This window comes from Elephas maximus, chromosome 12 (genome assembly GCF_024166365.1).
Source record: "Elephas maximus indicus isolate mEleMax1 chromosome 12, mEleMax1 primary haplotype, whole genome shotgun sequence".
Taxonomy (NCBI): domain Eukaryota; kingdom Metazoa; phylum Chordata; class Mammalia; order Proboscidea; family Elephantidae; genus Elephas; species Elephas maximus.
The window spans coordinates 109,319,264-109,334,559 of record NC_064830.1 but is presented as its reverse complement, the minus strand read 5'-3'; the positions used below and the strand labels follow the sequence as shown (position 1 = coordinate 109,334,559).

The following is a 15,296-nucleotide window of genomic DNA, read 5'->3' as shown; positions in this document are numbered from 1 at the left end:
GGATCCTCCCCGGGCCGCCGGGTGACCTTGACCCAACCAGGCTGGCCTCTGCGCCTCAGTGTCCCGGCGCGCCCGGGGTGTAATCCCTCCCCGGCAGGCAGGCGCGGGTGCGCATGGGGGCGTCGCCGGGCAGCCAGGGGGCGCGAGGCCGCAGGAGCCCCTCCCGCAGCCCCTCGGCACCCGGGGCGCCGGCGCGGGGTGGGGGCGCGGCGCTCCCCCCGCGGTGCCCAGGCCGGGGCGCGGGGCGGGCCGGGCGGCTAATCCCGTATGTAAATGGCAGCCAATGGAGGGTGGTGTTGCGCGGGGCTGGGATTAGGGCCGGGGCGAATGGCTGGCAATCTTACTGGGATTAGAGAACAAAGAGCCTCCCCGGCTCCCGCTCTCGCTCGCGCCCCGCGCCGCGCCCCGCCCTCCGCCGCAGCCGCGCCGGGGGTGGGTGGCTGGGTGGCTGGGTGGCTGGGTGGGTGGGGGCCCGCAGCCCCGCGGCCGAGACCCCCCCGCGCCCGCCCTCCCGCGCCGCGCCCCCGCGGCCCTCCCTCCCCAGTCCCCGGATTAACCACGGAGGCGGCGGCAGGAGGCTGCGTCCTGGCCGCGGGCCGCTGGCAGGAGCGCTTGGGGATCCTCCAAGGTAGGAGAAAGTTTGGCGGGGGGCGGGCGCCGAGGCCCTGCTCCCCGTCTCCCTGCCCCGGGGCTCCCGCCCCTCCCCCTCGAGGTGTTGGGGAATCCGGGTCCGGCTTTTGGGTGGCTCGCAGGCACGTGACTGGGATTATAATTCGGGGACGTGGAGGGGGCCCGGCCGCCCCCACCTGCCGGCGGGGTGGGATCCGGGCGCTGTTACCCGGCGCTTCCGGAGGTGGGGGCGCCCCAGGCGGGCGGCGGGTGCCCGCGGGCCGCTGCGGTTGGCGAAGGAGGTCAGTCGTGTCGCCCGCCCGGCGACGGGCCCAGTGTGGGAGCCTAGGGGCTGGCAAGGCTGCGGCCCCCGGCCCCCAGTCAGCGCCGCCTGCTTCGGGCAGGGCGGTCTCCGGGCCCGTGCCCCCCACTCCCAGGCTGAGTCCAACCCGGCGAGGACTGCCCCGCGCAGTGGTTCCTCTGGGGGTCCCCAGGGAGGGGCTGGCCTGAGTGGTGGCAGCTGAACTCAGGGTGGGGTGAGGAAAGGAGACTCAGCGATGGCGGTGGGGGGGGGGCAGAAAGCGTTCAGAGGAGCAAGTTGGGGTGCCCCGTCTGTGGGTGGTCTGTGAGTTCCTGCAGATGGGCGGGGAGGCGGAGGAGGGGCCACAGGGTGCTCGATGTCCCCCACCCTCCTGGGTGCTCAGGTCCCTGGAAACGGTGGGCTTGCTTCCTCTCCTGGGCGCTCCAGCCCCAGCCCCAGCCCCAGCCTGCAGCCAGGGAGAGGGACTGTGCCCTGCGGTGCCCAGAGGGCAGGACCAGGCAGCGGAGAGTTCTGTGCTCCTGGCGGTGCTGGAGGGGCTCGTGCTCACGGCATCTGGCCCTGTGGCCCAGCCTTCCAGGACCAGACTTCTGGGTCCCCATCCCAGCCCAGGTGAGGGAGTTCAGCGAGTAGGGGGATTCCCTGTTGGGCACCTGGGGGGAGCGCTGGCTCTTGGATGGAGCATGGCCTGGCCATGTGGCACTGCCCCAGGCCTGGTGGGCGGGGGTGTGGAGCGGAGGCAGGCCTGGGCAGCTTCTGGGGTGAAGGCATTTGCGGGGTTCCCCCAGCCATGGTCCTCACTGTTTGAAGTTGCCCGGCCCCGGGGGCAGACCATTGCCTTCAGCAGCGTCATTCCCAGAGGGAAAGGGCTTGGTTGTGTGTTTGGAGCAGGAGGCGGCGGTGGGGAAGGGCTGGGCACGAGGGCCGCGAGGATGAGCCACCCTGTGCAGCACCCAGAGAGTGGCGGCAGACTCTGACCTCCTCTGAACAGGCACGGCCCCAAGGTGACAGAATGTGCCGGCGCCCCCGAGTCTGCTTTTGGGATGGGGGAGGCCTCAGGCCACACCCCGTTCTGTAGTCCGCTGGGAAGGTGACCTAGAAAGTCGCAGTTCAGACTCAGAGGATCCCAGAAGACCCCAGGATCTCATTAGAGATGACAGAGAACTTTGGGCTGCGGGTTGCAAACATGGGTGTTGAAGACAGTGTTGTCGGGGCAGGCTAACCTGCTTAAGAGAAAACACTGGGAGAAGCATCACTGCTTTGCAGTGTGCACATCACAAGTAACTTATCATTTAAGGCAGGCTTCCTCCCACCACAGCAGCAGTTGTTAGGGCAGTATCTGGTGCTTGGAAGTAGCCCCAAAGGCAGCGTGATCACGGGGGTCTCGGAGGCAGCTTTTCTTGCAGCCCGTCATCTCCAGCAGCCAGGGTAGCCACAGTTTGGTAATGGCCCGGGTGTCAGAGACCCCCCACTGAGGCTTTTGGGTGACATGGTAGGTGACAGCTGGAACATTCATGACCTTAAATGTGACCTTGGACCCACAGACCACAGCCTCCTTCCTGGTTCTGGTTCTCTCCCAGGTCCCTCTCTTCTGTTCTCTCGTTGAATCCTGCAGTCTTATAGTTTCCTGCATGGCCTGGCTTCCTCCGACCTCTGGGCTTGGCACACGCTGTCCACTTGCATTGGGAGTTCTTCCCACCCTGTCCCTGAGGGAGAAAGGTGCTTCCTCCACTGGCCAGGCCTGCCTTGGGTGGGGAGTAAGGTGGTCGAATTGGCCTCTTTCCTCTCTTCCTTTAGGACCCACCTTGGCTGTCATGCCGTTGAGCTGGAAGCTTGCCTTGTGTCCAGGGCTGGCCGGAGTGCCACCTCTGTGTCCCCATGACATCCTGTCTTTCCTCTGTCCCAACATTGAGCTCATTCAGGTGTTAGGAGTCAGTCTCCCCTATGGCACTGCGGGCGGGATGGGGCGAGCTTGCTTTTGATTCCCTGGTGTCCCCAGGGCCCGGCACTCAAACACTTATGGCATGGCTACGCAACTGAATGAATGAGTGAGTGAATGAATGACTGTACTCCTGCTCCCCAGCTGTCGCCCAGATGGCTTCTGTTGTCCCTCAATTCTCGTCTCTGAGCCCAGTCCCCACAGTGGTAGGAGCCCCAGGGTCTTCCCCTGAGGTTTCTGCTCCCCAGCCGCTGGAGCCCCTGTCTCCCCATTACCCCAGCCTGTGCCTTCCCCCTAGTCCCCCTGAACCGAGGCTCTGCTCCCGAATGTCATCCACTCCACTCCTCTCAGGTCTCTGACTCTCAGCCATTTGTGTGCATCTCTCCTTGATGCCTGCAGCCAGGGGCACAGCCAGGTTCTTTGGGACAAGCCAGGAGTGTATGCCCTGCTCAGTGGGGCCTGTGGAGCCTCAGGGGGCACCCAGGGAACGAGACCTGCAGGGTTAATTTACAGCCACCAAGGAGCAGAGCAGGACCCAGGGCCCAGGGCTTAGGCCTTAGGAGGTTTGATGAGGAGCTTCTGGGAGGGTGCGGGGCTGTGGGACGGGACCCTCAGGGAGACCGGGAGGGGATTCACAGCGTGGCAGGAATTCATGAGCAGAGGCAGAGTGGTGGGAAGGATCGTTCCGTGTGGGAAGAGGGGAGGAGAGGACCTTGGCCTGAGGACAGTGGGTGTCACAGGTGGTTGGTGGCAGGAGACCATGGAGACTTCTGGGTGTAGGCGTTGGGGGTCCTCCAGGTGGGGCAGGGGTGCCAGCCCCTGAGAACCCTTTCAGCCCACTCAAAGTACAGGGTCCTCCCTCTCTAGGCTCTATACCTGCAGGAACGTTGGGAGGAGGCCTGTCTTGGCCTTCTTTGGAGGGTCTCAGCCCAGGTGTCTGTAGGCTGCAGGGTGTGTGGTGGAGGGGCCCTTGGCCTGCAGGAGGTGGGGTCATGTGGGTTTAGGGGGCAGAGAGCCACGCAGTAAACCCTCAGCAGCACCCCTCCACCCTAGTTTGATATCTCTACCTCTGCTCCCCTTCTGCCCAGCTCACCTGTCCTGTGGCCCATCCCACTGGGCTGATTGGCTCTTGGGTGTGCTGGTTTACTCAGTGCAGGGTATGGAGCAGAATTGGGCCAGGGCGGTGGGAATGAGGGTCTGGTCTTGGCTTTTTCGCCCCAGGGGAGCCTGAGTGCCCAGATCCCTCATTTTCCGGGATTTCTGACCAGGTCCTCTTGTAATCCTAGTGCTCGCTGGAGTGGTGGATACTTTGCTGTCATTTCAGGCTCAGGGTGCAGTGTCCTGGGTTACGGCTGGTGAGGGCAAGGGACCCAGAGCCCTGGTGGTACAAGGGCCTGGGCCCTCATTCTGCCTGGGATGAGTGTGATTTCCTGAATGAGCTGGTATGGCCATACTTCATCCATGCGTGGACTTGGGGTGCCCGGTGGGGTGTCCCAGGCAGTGAGCAGAACCCTTGTTCCCAATACCCTCCTCTTGGCCCTGAGTTAGGCCTGGCTGACCCTGAGCTATTTGTGTGCCCACCTGTCTCCCTCCTTCAGGGCCACCTGCTTAGGGCTGCCAGATCTAGGAAATAAAATCGGGATGCCCAGTTCAGTTTGAAAATCAGAGAAACAGCGAAGCAGGCAGTATTTGGGACGTGCTAAAAACTTACTTCTCGTCTCTCTGAGGTTCAGACTTAACTGGGGTCCTGTATGTTATCTGGCAGCCCTACACCTGAGGCGTGAGACCATAGGGGCCGAGGTGAGGGTGGCCCCGGGCCGTGGGGCCAGGCTCAGCTGGAGGCTCCCGGCCTGGTCTGGAGCAGGTTTGGACTGGGCAGAGCTGACCTGTGGCTTTCCAGCCCTCCTGGCAGGATTCTCCAGCCTCTGGTCTAAGCATCCTGACTCTCCTGGGCCTGGGTAGGGTGATACGTGGGGGCTTAGGGGCCCCCAGTCGGGGAAGTCCTTGTTTTCGGAGTCTCCTGTGCCAGTGTCTGTACAACTTCTTAAGAGATGCTGGGAGGAGAAGGGAAATTGCTGGAAACACCCTGTTAGGCACCAAATGAGGATTCTCAGTGAAGATTTGACTAGCCAGACCTGAGTGCTGGGAGCAGCTCTCTGACCCCACGCCCTGCCTCCTTCCAGGCTCGGGGAGGGGCCTCGGCTGAGGTGGGTCTTGGGCTTGGGGGGCTGCCCCCCTCAGAAGGTGAGTACAGTCCGGTGCCGTTGGAGTTGACCTGGCTGCCTGCACTGCTCCCGAGCTGGGAGGGAGTTTGGCTTCAGGACAGAAGCATAAAGGGGGAGGATTAGGAGGCGCGTGAGGGGTGTAAGGGGGGCCGTGCCTGCACCCTGCCATGGTGCGCCGAGGCCGTGGAGTGAGGGGGCACGTGCCCCCACCCCGGTCATGGCTGTTGGCTCCTGTGTAAGGTGGAGATGATGCTCCCTGTGCTGCCTGGACCCCAGGGTGGCTCTGTGGTCTGAGGGGCCCTGTGCTACGTGGTGGGGACTCTGGCCTGTGGTGGAAACACGGTAGGAAGCCAGAGCTGGGAGATCATGCTGAGGGCTTGGGGTCCTGCGTGGCTTGCAGGAGCACCGCAGGGTGGTAGGGTTGAGCGGGGAGGGCAACTGGGCCCTTTCCTCTCCCAGCCCTGTGGCTGGAGGACACCCTTGGGCAGCCCAGAAGATTGAACAAAGCCTGCCCCTTTGGCTGGTTGGGGCCCACTGGGGTGTTCAGGTTCGATATCTGGCCACGGGCAGAACCACCGTAAAAGGGGGTATGTGTCTGTCCTTGGCACTTGTCTGTCCCTCATGAGCCAATGAGCAGCCTGTGGAGGTGAGGTTGAAGGGGTCTCAGTGAGGCCCTGACACAAGGACTCACCCTACGTGTTATGAGGTATATTGCTGTGGTAAAATGTGAAACGTTCAGATCAGGAGTGTGCCGTACATGGACCTTTGACAGATACACATGCTCACGTGGCCCACACCCCTGTCGAGACGGAATGACAAATCCCATGGCCCCCAAAAGTTGCCTGAGCCCGTCTACAGTCAGTCCCTTCTCCCTAGCCCCCGGCATCTGCTGTTCTGTCTCCTGTCTGTGTAGTTACGCATCTCCCAGAAAACAAACAAACAAACCCATTGCTGTTGAGTCGATTCAGAGTCGTAGCGACCTTATAAGACACAGTAGAACTGCCCCATAGGGTTTCCAAGGAGCGCCTGGTGGATTTGAACTGGTGACCTTTTGGTTAGCAGCCGTAGCTCTCAACCACTACGCCACCAGGGTTTCCGCATCTTCCAGAGTGTTGTATAAATGGAAACTTTACGTGTCCGTCCTTGTGGTGGGGCGTGTTGGGGACGTGTTCCCCTGTACTGCCGAGTAGTGTTCCCTTGTGTGACGTATCGCACCCCCGTCTCCCTTCTCCTGGGGGTGGAAGTCGGCAGACTTTGGCGTGCTGAGTCCTGCACCCGCTCAGGGCCACGTCCGCCTGGAGGAAGGTGACCCCGTGGGTGCCAGAGTAGAACTGTGCCCCGTAGGGTTTTCAGTGGCTGCCTTTTCAGAAGTAGATTGCCTGGCCTTTCTGAGGTGCCTCTGGGTGGACTTGAACCTTTGACCTTTCAGTCAGCAGCCAAGCGTAGTAATGGTTTGCACCACCCAGGGACTCCAGACCCAGAGGAAGGGGTGCCTTTTTCTGTTTTTCACAAACGTTCGATGGGCTCAGGGACCCTGCTACCTGCACCCCACCCCCACCCCGGTTGCGGGCGACCTGGGGCCAGGTGAGCAGCACACCTCTGTCCTCAGAGCTGGAATTTCACCCTCAGTTTCTGGTGACTCGCGTGCAGTGAGCCCCGCGATGAAATTACACCCGCGTGCCGCCGCCCTTGGCGCGAGCCCCCTGGGATCCCACATCCGGGTGGGCGCCTGGAGTGATCCGTGCTGGGGGGCCGGGACAGCCGGAGGTCGGGTGGGCTGGAGGGTGGATGTCTGCCCTGAGGTCTCTTGTCCCCCGCCCTGGGATCTAGGGGTCCCTGGCGATGCGTTTTTGCCCTCCCTCCTGTAGCTGTTTGGCTTGAGGTAGAAATTCTGTATTTTCCTGAAACCACCAGCAACAAGTTGCCGTAGAGTTGGCTCCGACTCCTGGCGACCCCAGGTGTGTTGTGGAACCGTGCTCCGTAGGGTTTTCAGTGGCTCCGTAGGGTTTTCACCAGGCCTTTCTTTCCAGGTGCCTCTGGGTAGACTTGAACCGCTAACCTTTCAGTTAGTGGTGGAGTGCCTAACTGTTTGGCACCACATTTGTGTCACCCAGTTACCTGGTGGGGCTCTGAGTGCTGGTTGATGAGATGGTTGAGATGCTCTGCTCCTGAGTGGTGGCCCGTCTCGCGAACGTGACGTCCCTTGGCCGTTAGACTCCAGCTGTGCTGTGTGTGCTCTGCATGTGACATCATCGGCTGCCTGACGCCCTGAGCCTCAGCTTGACCATCTAGAAAATGGAGACGGTGCGAGTACCTTGTGGGGTGGACCTCATGAGTGGAGGGTGTATGCCCAGTGTGCTCTGGCACCTGAGTGAAATGGGCGCCCAGACCCCTTTTGGCTTTCCAGGGCTTGTGGTTTCCTAGGAAAAGGGAACCCCTGGGTGATGCCGGGGGTCCCCTGGGTGATGCCATGGACCGCGTGGTGTCTTAGCTTTGTTTGTAGTGAGGCTGCCCCTAGCACCCCTACTCCATCAGCCCTGGCCAGGCTCTCTGCTATGTCTCCCAAGCCCCTGGAGGATGGAGCCCTCAGACTGAGTTGGTGGGAACCTAGAAGGACCCTAGCAGACCGGCCCTGCGCAGAAGGGCCCGGGGTGTTCCTGGGTGACTCCTGGAGCAGGCAGGACCTCAGCTCACCCACCTGCCCAGTTCCAGGGTGGTCCTGGCGGGCTCCAGGGGGGTCTTGTGACTAGGCCCATCTAGTGTCTCTTGTTTATCAAGGAGCTGGTTTTTCAAGTGTGGCAGCTTTCAGCGGAGAGGCCCAGGTTGGGAGAGGTAGGGCGTTTGGGGAGGAGGTGGTTGCCCCTGGCCTGCCCAGTGTGCATCATGGCTTCCAGCTGGAGCTGCAGTCCCCTGGGTGGGTGGGCTAACCACATCCCCCTCTCTGGTCCTGGTCCATCGCCCTGGGCCAGCCTCTCCGCAAGACTGTCTGCTCTGTGCACTTTGGGGGAGAGATGCTCTTGATTCCCTGGGTCGGAAGCCAGTGCCCCTCCCTGGTGAGGCACCTTTGTCTGCCTCAGGTCTTCCCGACTTAGCCTTTGAAGCCAGACAGACGTAGGTTCAAATCCCTACTGTTCCTGCTGTGTGGCCTCAGATAAGTGACTTCACCTCTCTGAGCCTCTTCTGAACAGTGAAGATAGGTAGCCCTTCTGGGTTCTTGGGAGGATCAGCGCATTCAGCTGGGGGAAGCTGGGTGCCCTTCCAGTTAAGAGCGTTTGCTCTACCTGTTACGTGATGACCCAGAGGCTGGCCAACCCAGGACCCCCCCTTCCTGCCCTGAGAAGAGCTGGAAACTATCATTCCCTGCTCTGTCTTTGGAGTGTAGGGTGTGCCATGGCTCAGTTTCTGCTTGTGCAACCTCGGAAAGCCCCATGAGCAGACCTGGCTAGTTCCCGTGGCCTGTCCACCCCTTGGTCCCTTGCTGAATGCTGGCCTCTTCCTGGTGCTGGGACTCCCCAGGGAATCTGGCTGGAGAGCAGCCTGGCAGGGGAGGTGCCCGAGGGGGGCCTGCAGGAGAGGTGACCCTGGAGGAGAGGTGGATCTGGTTTGCGGGTTGGGCATTCTAGGGGGAGGGAACAGTGTGAGTAAGGGCCCGAAACACCAGACCGATTGCTGTTGAGTCTAATTCATGGACCCCGTGTAGGTCAGGTAGCAGCGTGCTCCGTAGGGTTTCCTAAACCAAAAAAAAAACAAACCCATTGCTGTCAAGTTGATTCCGGCTCATAGCTACCCTGTAGGACTGAGTAGAACCGCCCTATAGGGTTTCTAAGGCTGTAAATCTTTATGGAAGCAGACTGCCACGTCTTCCTCCCGCGGAATAGGTTCAAACTGCTGACCCTTTGGTTAGCAGCCGAGTGCTTAACTGCTGTGCCACCAGGGCTCCTTACAAGGTTTTCAGTGGCTGATTTTTCAGAAGTAGATCACCAGGCCATTCTTTCAAGGTGCCTCGGGGTGGACTTGAACTGCCAGTGTTTCAGTTAGCAGCCAAGCACTTAGCTGTCTGTGCCACCGGGGATGAGTAAGGATCCAGAGACAGGACACGACAGGGCGCATGTGGACTAGTGGGCGTTTTTGTTTGGAAGCGGCAAGGCCTTCCTCGGGAAGCATGTTGGGATGTTGCGCTGGGGCCGGGTGGGGACCGTCGTCTGACTGCCTCCTTCCCAGGCTTCTCGACGGCTCTCGTTCTCCTGGGAGAAGGTACCAGGCTGGGCATGGCCTAGCTGTGCCCGCTTCTCCGTCTATCTCCGCTCCAGCCATGCTGAGCTTCCCTCAGTTTGTAGAACATACCGGGTTCCATCTTGCTTCCCGGTAAGCTGTTCTTCACATAGAACGTGGTTTCATCCTCCCCATCCACTTTACTGGGCTAGTTCTTACTTGCGGGTCCCATTTCTTTCCTCTGGCCTTCCCTAATCCCTCGTCCCCTGGAGTGTGTTAGGTGCGCTCCTTCCGAGTTCCTGCAGCCCCCCGAACTGCCACGGTCATAGCCCTCATCACACACTGTATTGCACAAGCCCTGGTGCCTGCCTGTCGTCACCAGCTGGTGATATCCAGTGGTCAGGGCTTGTTGTCCCTTCGTATCCCTGCCCCTAGCGTGGTGCCTGAGTCAGCAGCCAGGACAAACTTGTTAGGTGAATTAGAAGCTAGCTAGGGGTGGGGCATTTGAGGTGGGGGTGGTAGCTACAAAGGACGGGGCTTTGAAGGTGGAGGGCCTCCTCCACAGTTTGGTAATGGCACTCACTGACTCTGATGCCTGACCCCGGCCCTCAGGGGCCAGAGGCATCCAGGGGGTGTTGAGGGGCCATGAACTGCCCTCAGCTCTTCCTGACGGTGCTGTCTTGCTGGGCTGGGTACGGCCCATTTTAGGGGGGTTTCTGCTCCATGCAGAGCAGCTGGTTGCATAGACAGAGCACATGTGTGGGGCCTCAGAACAGTTAATCCTGGGCTACTTAGACACACACTATTACGTGCATGTGTGTATACACGTATGTAGCATTCCAGAGCCCGGCCGCAACTCTGCTGGATAACAGGGTGCCAGCCTGGGACAAGCACTTCACAGTGTCCAGAGCCCCCTCTAGTCCTGGTGAGTGGCAGGGAGGCGATGATTCCCTATTCGTTAGGAGTGCGTCTGGCTACAGATAATAGAAAATCAACGGGAGCAGCGGTGGTTCAGGGTAGAATTCTCGCCTTCCACGCAGGAGACCCGGGTTCGATTCCCAGCCAGTGCACCTCACGTGCAGCCACCACCTGTCTGCCTGTGGAGGGTTGGGTGTTGCTGTGATGCTGAGCTGGTTTCAGCGGAGCTTTCAGACTAAGAAGGACGAGGAAGAAAGGCCTGGTGATCTCCTTTGAAAATCAGCCAGTGAAATGGCTAAAGATCCCAGCGGCCTGAGCCAGGACTGATCATGGGGTTGGCGCAGGACCAGGCAGTGTTTTATTTTGTTGTGTGGAGTCACCGTGAGATAGGGACCGATTAGATGGCAACTAACAATGACAACAACAATAGAAAACCTGACTACAGATGCTTAAGCAAAGAGGGCTTTATTCCTTACAAGAGGAGGTCCCTGGGCAGGCAGTCCAAGGCTGGGGTGGGGCTGTGCCTTTGAGGGCTCAGTCATGTCTTCAGGGACTCCGACTTTTCTACTTGGCATGTTAGGTTTTTTTGTTTATTTTTAAAAACCATTTGTCTTTAATGTGTACAGCGCGGTGCTGTTTCACATGTTCGCAGAGTTGTGGAACTGTCACCGCTATCTTAATTCAAGAACATTTTCATCACCCCAGAAAGAAACCCCACACCTATTGGCAGTCGTCCTCCTTCTTCTTCCCACCTCCAGCCCTGGGCGATCATTTGGTCTGCCTTCTGTCCCTGTGGATGTGTCTCTTCTGGACATTTCATGTATCTGGAATCACACAATATGTGGCTTTTCATGGCCGGCGTCTTTGACTCAGCGTCATGTTCTCCAGGCTCATCCATGCTGCGGCTTGTATCACGACTTCATTCCTTTTTGTGGCTGAATAATATTCCAGGGTACGGATAAGCCACATTTTGTTTATCCCTTCACCAGTCGATGGACATTTGTGTTGCTTCCGATTTGTGTTCTTGTGAATAAAGCTATTGTCAACATTTGTGTACAAGTTGTTGTGTGGACATATGTTTTCAGTTCTCTTGGGTTTTAAATTCCTGGGGATAGGATCGTTGGGTCTTACAGTAGTTAACTCTTGGAGGAATCATCAACCCATTTTCCAAACTGTCTCTATGTTTTACATTCCCACCTGCAGTGTTACCAGGGCTCTGATTTCTCTATATCCTTCCCAACCCTGGTAACTGTCCGCCACTTTGATTATAGTCATCCAAGCGGGTGTGGTCCCTGGGTGGCACCAACAGTTTGTGTTCGCCTGCTGATGGAAAGGTTGACTCTGGTGGTGCCACGGAATAAAGGCCTGACAGTCCGCTTCCATGAAGATTACAGCCAAGGAAACTAAAAAAAAAAAAAAAGACAGCAAGATGACAGCCGAGAAAATCCTGTGGGGCTCAGTTGTGCTCTCTGTAACACATGGGGCCGTCATGAGTCGAAACCGAATTGATGGCGGTGGGTTTAGTTTGATTGTTAGTGGGTATGAAGTGGTCTCTCATGGTTTTGATTTCCATGTTGGATTTGTTTCCATGTTTGTGCTCCATGGTCACAGCTACATCCCCTCCAGACGTCCCAGATGTGGTCCAGATGCAGAGAAGTGGTTAGGGCAGACCCTTTCTCCTCTCAGAGCCCTGTCCTTGTGCATGCTCTCCTCAAGACTTCTCCATTGTCACCCTGGTCAGAACTAGGTCACATGGCACCTCCTAGCTGCAAGGGAGCCGGGAATCCAGAGCGTCAGCCTCCTGACTTACTGGGAGAAGCTAGGGGATGGGAATGGTATTGGGCAGGCTGACTTCTAGTCTTTGCCACTGGTGGCCCAGACCAGCATGAACTTCTTCATTTCTCCAGGAACAAGAAGTGGGATTGTGGAGCCCACCGATAGCAGATCATGGATGGCAGACTGTACTGCAGCCCAGAACCACCATGACCCATCAAATCCCCGTTCCCTGGGGCCCAGGGGATCTTTCTGTGTGGAGGGCAGGGTCGATCCCCATCCCACCCAGAGACCATGAGGCCTGTAGCACAGGCCCCACGCGGCCTGCTTTGGGGCCTGGGCCCCACATATTCCAGCCCAGAGTGAGTGGCAGGGCGTCTTGCCTTTAAAGCCAGACTTGGCTGGAACGCTTGGCTGGTGGGGAGGTAAAATGGTAAGCCATTTTTAGAAAACAGTTGGCACTTTTTATTTTTCATTGAGATATAATTCCCATGCCATGAAATTCGCCATTTTAAAGTGTACAGTTCAGTGATTCGGTATATTTGGAAGGTGGTGCATCCGTCACTACTATCTAATTCCGGAACATTTCATCAAATCTAAAAGAAGCCCCGTACCCATAGCAGTCACTTCCCGTTCCCCCTCCCCTATCCCCTGGCAGCCACTAATTACTTTCTATCAGTATGGATTTGGGGCATTTTATAAAATTAAACATACATGTAACATACGACCCAGCAATCCCACTCTTAGGTATTGATTTACTCAAGAGAAATGAAAAATTGGGTTCACATAACAGCCTGAAGAGAAATGTGTATGGTAGCTTTATTCATAATTGTCCAAAATGAAAACAACACAAATGCCCAACAATGGGTAAATAGATAAATAAACTGAGGTACGTCCATAGCATGGAATAATAAAACCCAAAACCCAGTGCCGTGGAGTCGATTCCGACTCATAGCGACCCCATAGGACAGAGCAGAACTGCCCCATAGAGTTTCCAAGGAGCGCCTGGTGGATTTGAACTGCTGACATTTCGGTTAGCAGACAAGCTCTTTACCACTGTGCTACCAGGGTTTCTGTGGAATAATAGTAGCGATGAAAAAGAACTGACTGTTAATACGAACAACATGTGCAGATCTCAGAAGCGTTAGGCTGAGTGGGACAAGCAGACTCAGCAGACAGCGTGCCTCCATTTGTATGACTTGGGAAATGCGGAACTACAGGCACAGAGAGCAGTGAGTGTTTGCCAGGGGCTGAGGTTGTGAATCACTCTTCTGCTGGCTTCAGAGGCTGGATGGCCCATCATGCAGATCAGCTGATGGGAGGCTTGGGACAGACCATGATGGGCGGGGAGGAAAGGAAATGAGAGTGGTCTGGTGGCCAGAACACCCCAGACAGGAGAGGAGAGACCAGGACGAGCAGAGTGGGTTGCAGATTCTGCCTAGAGGCAAGAGGCTGGCATGTGGGATGGTTGATGGCCCTGGGGAATAGGCAGGAGAGAGGGCCACTGATCTCTGCTCCTTGGAGCCTACAGCGTCACCTAGTCTAACCCTCCAGCCTCATTCTTGGGTCTGCAGAAGTAGGCTTCCCAGAGACCTGGGTGGGGCAGGTGGGATATCTTGGGGGCTGGACCCAGCCTGGGTGATGTGGGCCCTGGGTGAAGTCTGGGCTGCATTTCCATCTGTTTTCCCCCACATCACCCTGTGTTATGGATTGAACTGTGTCCCCCAAAAATGTGTGTCAACTTGGCTAGGCCGTGATTCCCAGGATTGTGTGGTTGTCCTCCATTTTGTCATCTGATGTGATTTTCCCATGTGTTGTAAATCCTACCTCTGTGACGTTAATGAGATGGGATTAGTGGCAGTTATGTTAATCTACAGGATTGGGTTGTATTTTGAGTCAGTCTCTTTTGAGATATAGAAGAAAGAAGCCAGCAGAGAAGAGAGGGACTTCCTACCGCCAAGAAAGAAGAGCTGGGAGCAGAGCTGTCCTTTGGACCCAGGGTCCCTGCACTGAGAAACTCCTAGACCAGGGAAGATTGATGACAAGGACCTTTCCCCAGAGCCGACAGAGAGAGCCTTCTTCCCCTGGAGCTGGTGCCCTGAATTCAGACTTCTAGCCTACTAAACTGTGAGAGAATACATTTCTGTTCGTTAAAGCCATCCACTCGTGGTATTGCTGTTATACCAGCCCTAGATAACCGAGATACCGTATGAAGCTGCTCACTGCAAGTTAGTACGTAAACACAGTTAAGCCCGTGTGTACTTGCTCGCTGTCAGCCCGTGCGTACTTGCTCACTGTCAGCCCGTGCGTACTTGCTCACTGCTTAACCGCCCCTTATGTTGCCCTCACCGCTGGCGTGAGCTGTTTACCCTCTTGGAGATGCCGAGAAGTCTCCAGGCTTCCGTGAGGACTCCGTGCAAGGAGCAGGTGGGCGTGGCTAAGCGCCAAGGGCCTGCAGTCCGCTCCGGGGAGCAGACTCAGAACTGTTTCAGCACCAAGGGGGGGTTTCTCCCTTAGGTGGTCTTGGAGGGCCAGAGCCTTGGGGCAGAATGGGTGGGGGTGTGAAGATGCCAGGGACAGGGCCTGGGACCCTTCCCCGTGACCTGCACCTTCACCTCCTTAGCCAGAAGTTGGGTGAGGGGCCTTGGAAAGGGGGTACCTTTCTCATTCTGGGCTCCAGATGGGGTTTCTTGTTGGGCATGAAGCCAGCGACTTGCTCCCGTTTTCTTGGCTCAGTGTCTGCTGCTAAAAACAAGGGGGGCAGTCTCAGTGGCCTGGAGTCTGGGGTCTTTAAGCCACGGGCTGGCCCAATTCCAGAAATTCTCGTCTGTTGTCTCTGTAACCATCTCAGCAATCCTGAAAGTCCATCATCTTGACAGTACAGGACCCTTCCCTGGGCCCTTGGCCCCGTTTTTGGCCCAGAAAATATTGTCTCCAAACCTGTGGAGTCCTGTCTGGTTTAAGGGCCTACGGTGCTCTCTGGAAGCCCCCAAAGGCCTCTCTGCCGCCCCAAGCGGAGGCCTGGCCCCTGCCATTCAGCATGTGTTTGGCAGACAGGGCGTGTTAAGAATAATAAGCCCAGGGTCGCTGTTGTGTTCAGTGGGGCAGGACTGTGGGGTCAGCCATGCCTGAAGGAGCTGCCCGGGGGACATTATGGGAAGGCAGGAAGTTAGTTTGCTCTGGATCCAGGCAAACTTTGCTTTGAACCTGACTCTTCCAGCTGTGTGACCTTGGGCAAGTTACACAGCCTTTCTGACCATCCTTTTCCTCATCTGTAAAACTAGGAGAGTGCCACTGTGTT

At 57.6% G+C, this 15,296-nt stretch overlaps 1 protein-coding gene across 8 annotated transcripts in view; it reads left to right on the top strand.

The window, feature by feature from the left end:
* Nucleotides 1-538: 538 nt before the first annotated feature.
* Nucleotides 539-15,296, top strand: part of GTF2IRD1 (GTF2I repeat domain containing 1) — a 152,836-nt gene continuing 138,078 nt past the window's right edge. For all 8 annotated transcript variants that reach the window (XM_049904779.1, XM_049904778.1, XM_049904777.1 and 5 more), the window contains exon 1: nucleotides 539-628. The gene's annotated coding sequence lies outside the window, so the exon portion shown is untranslated. The remainder of the gene's footprint in view (nucleotides 629-15,296) is intronic.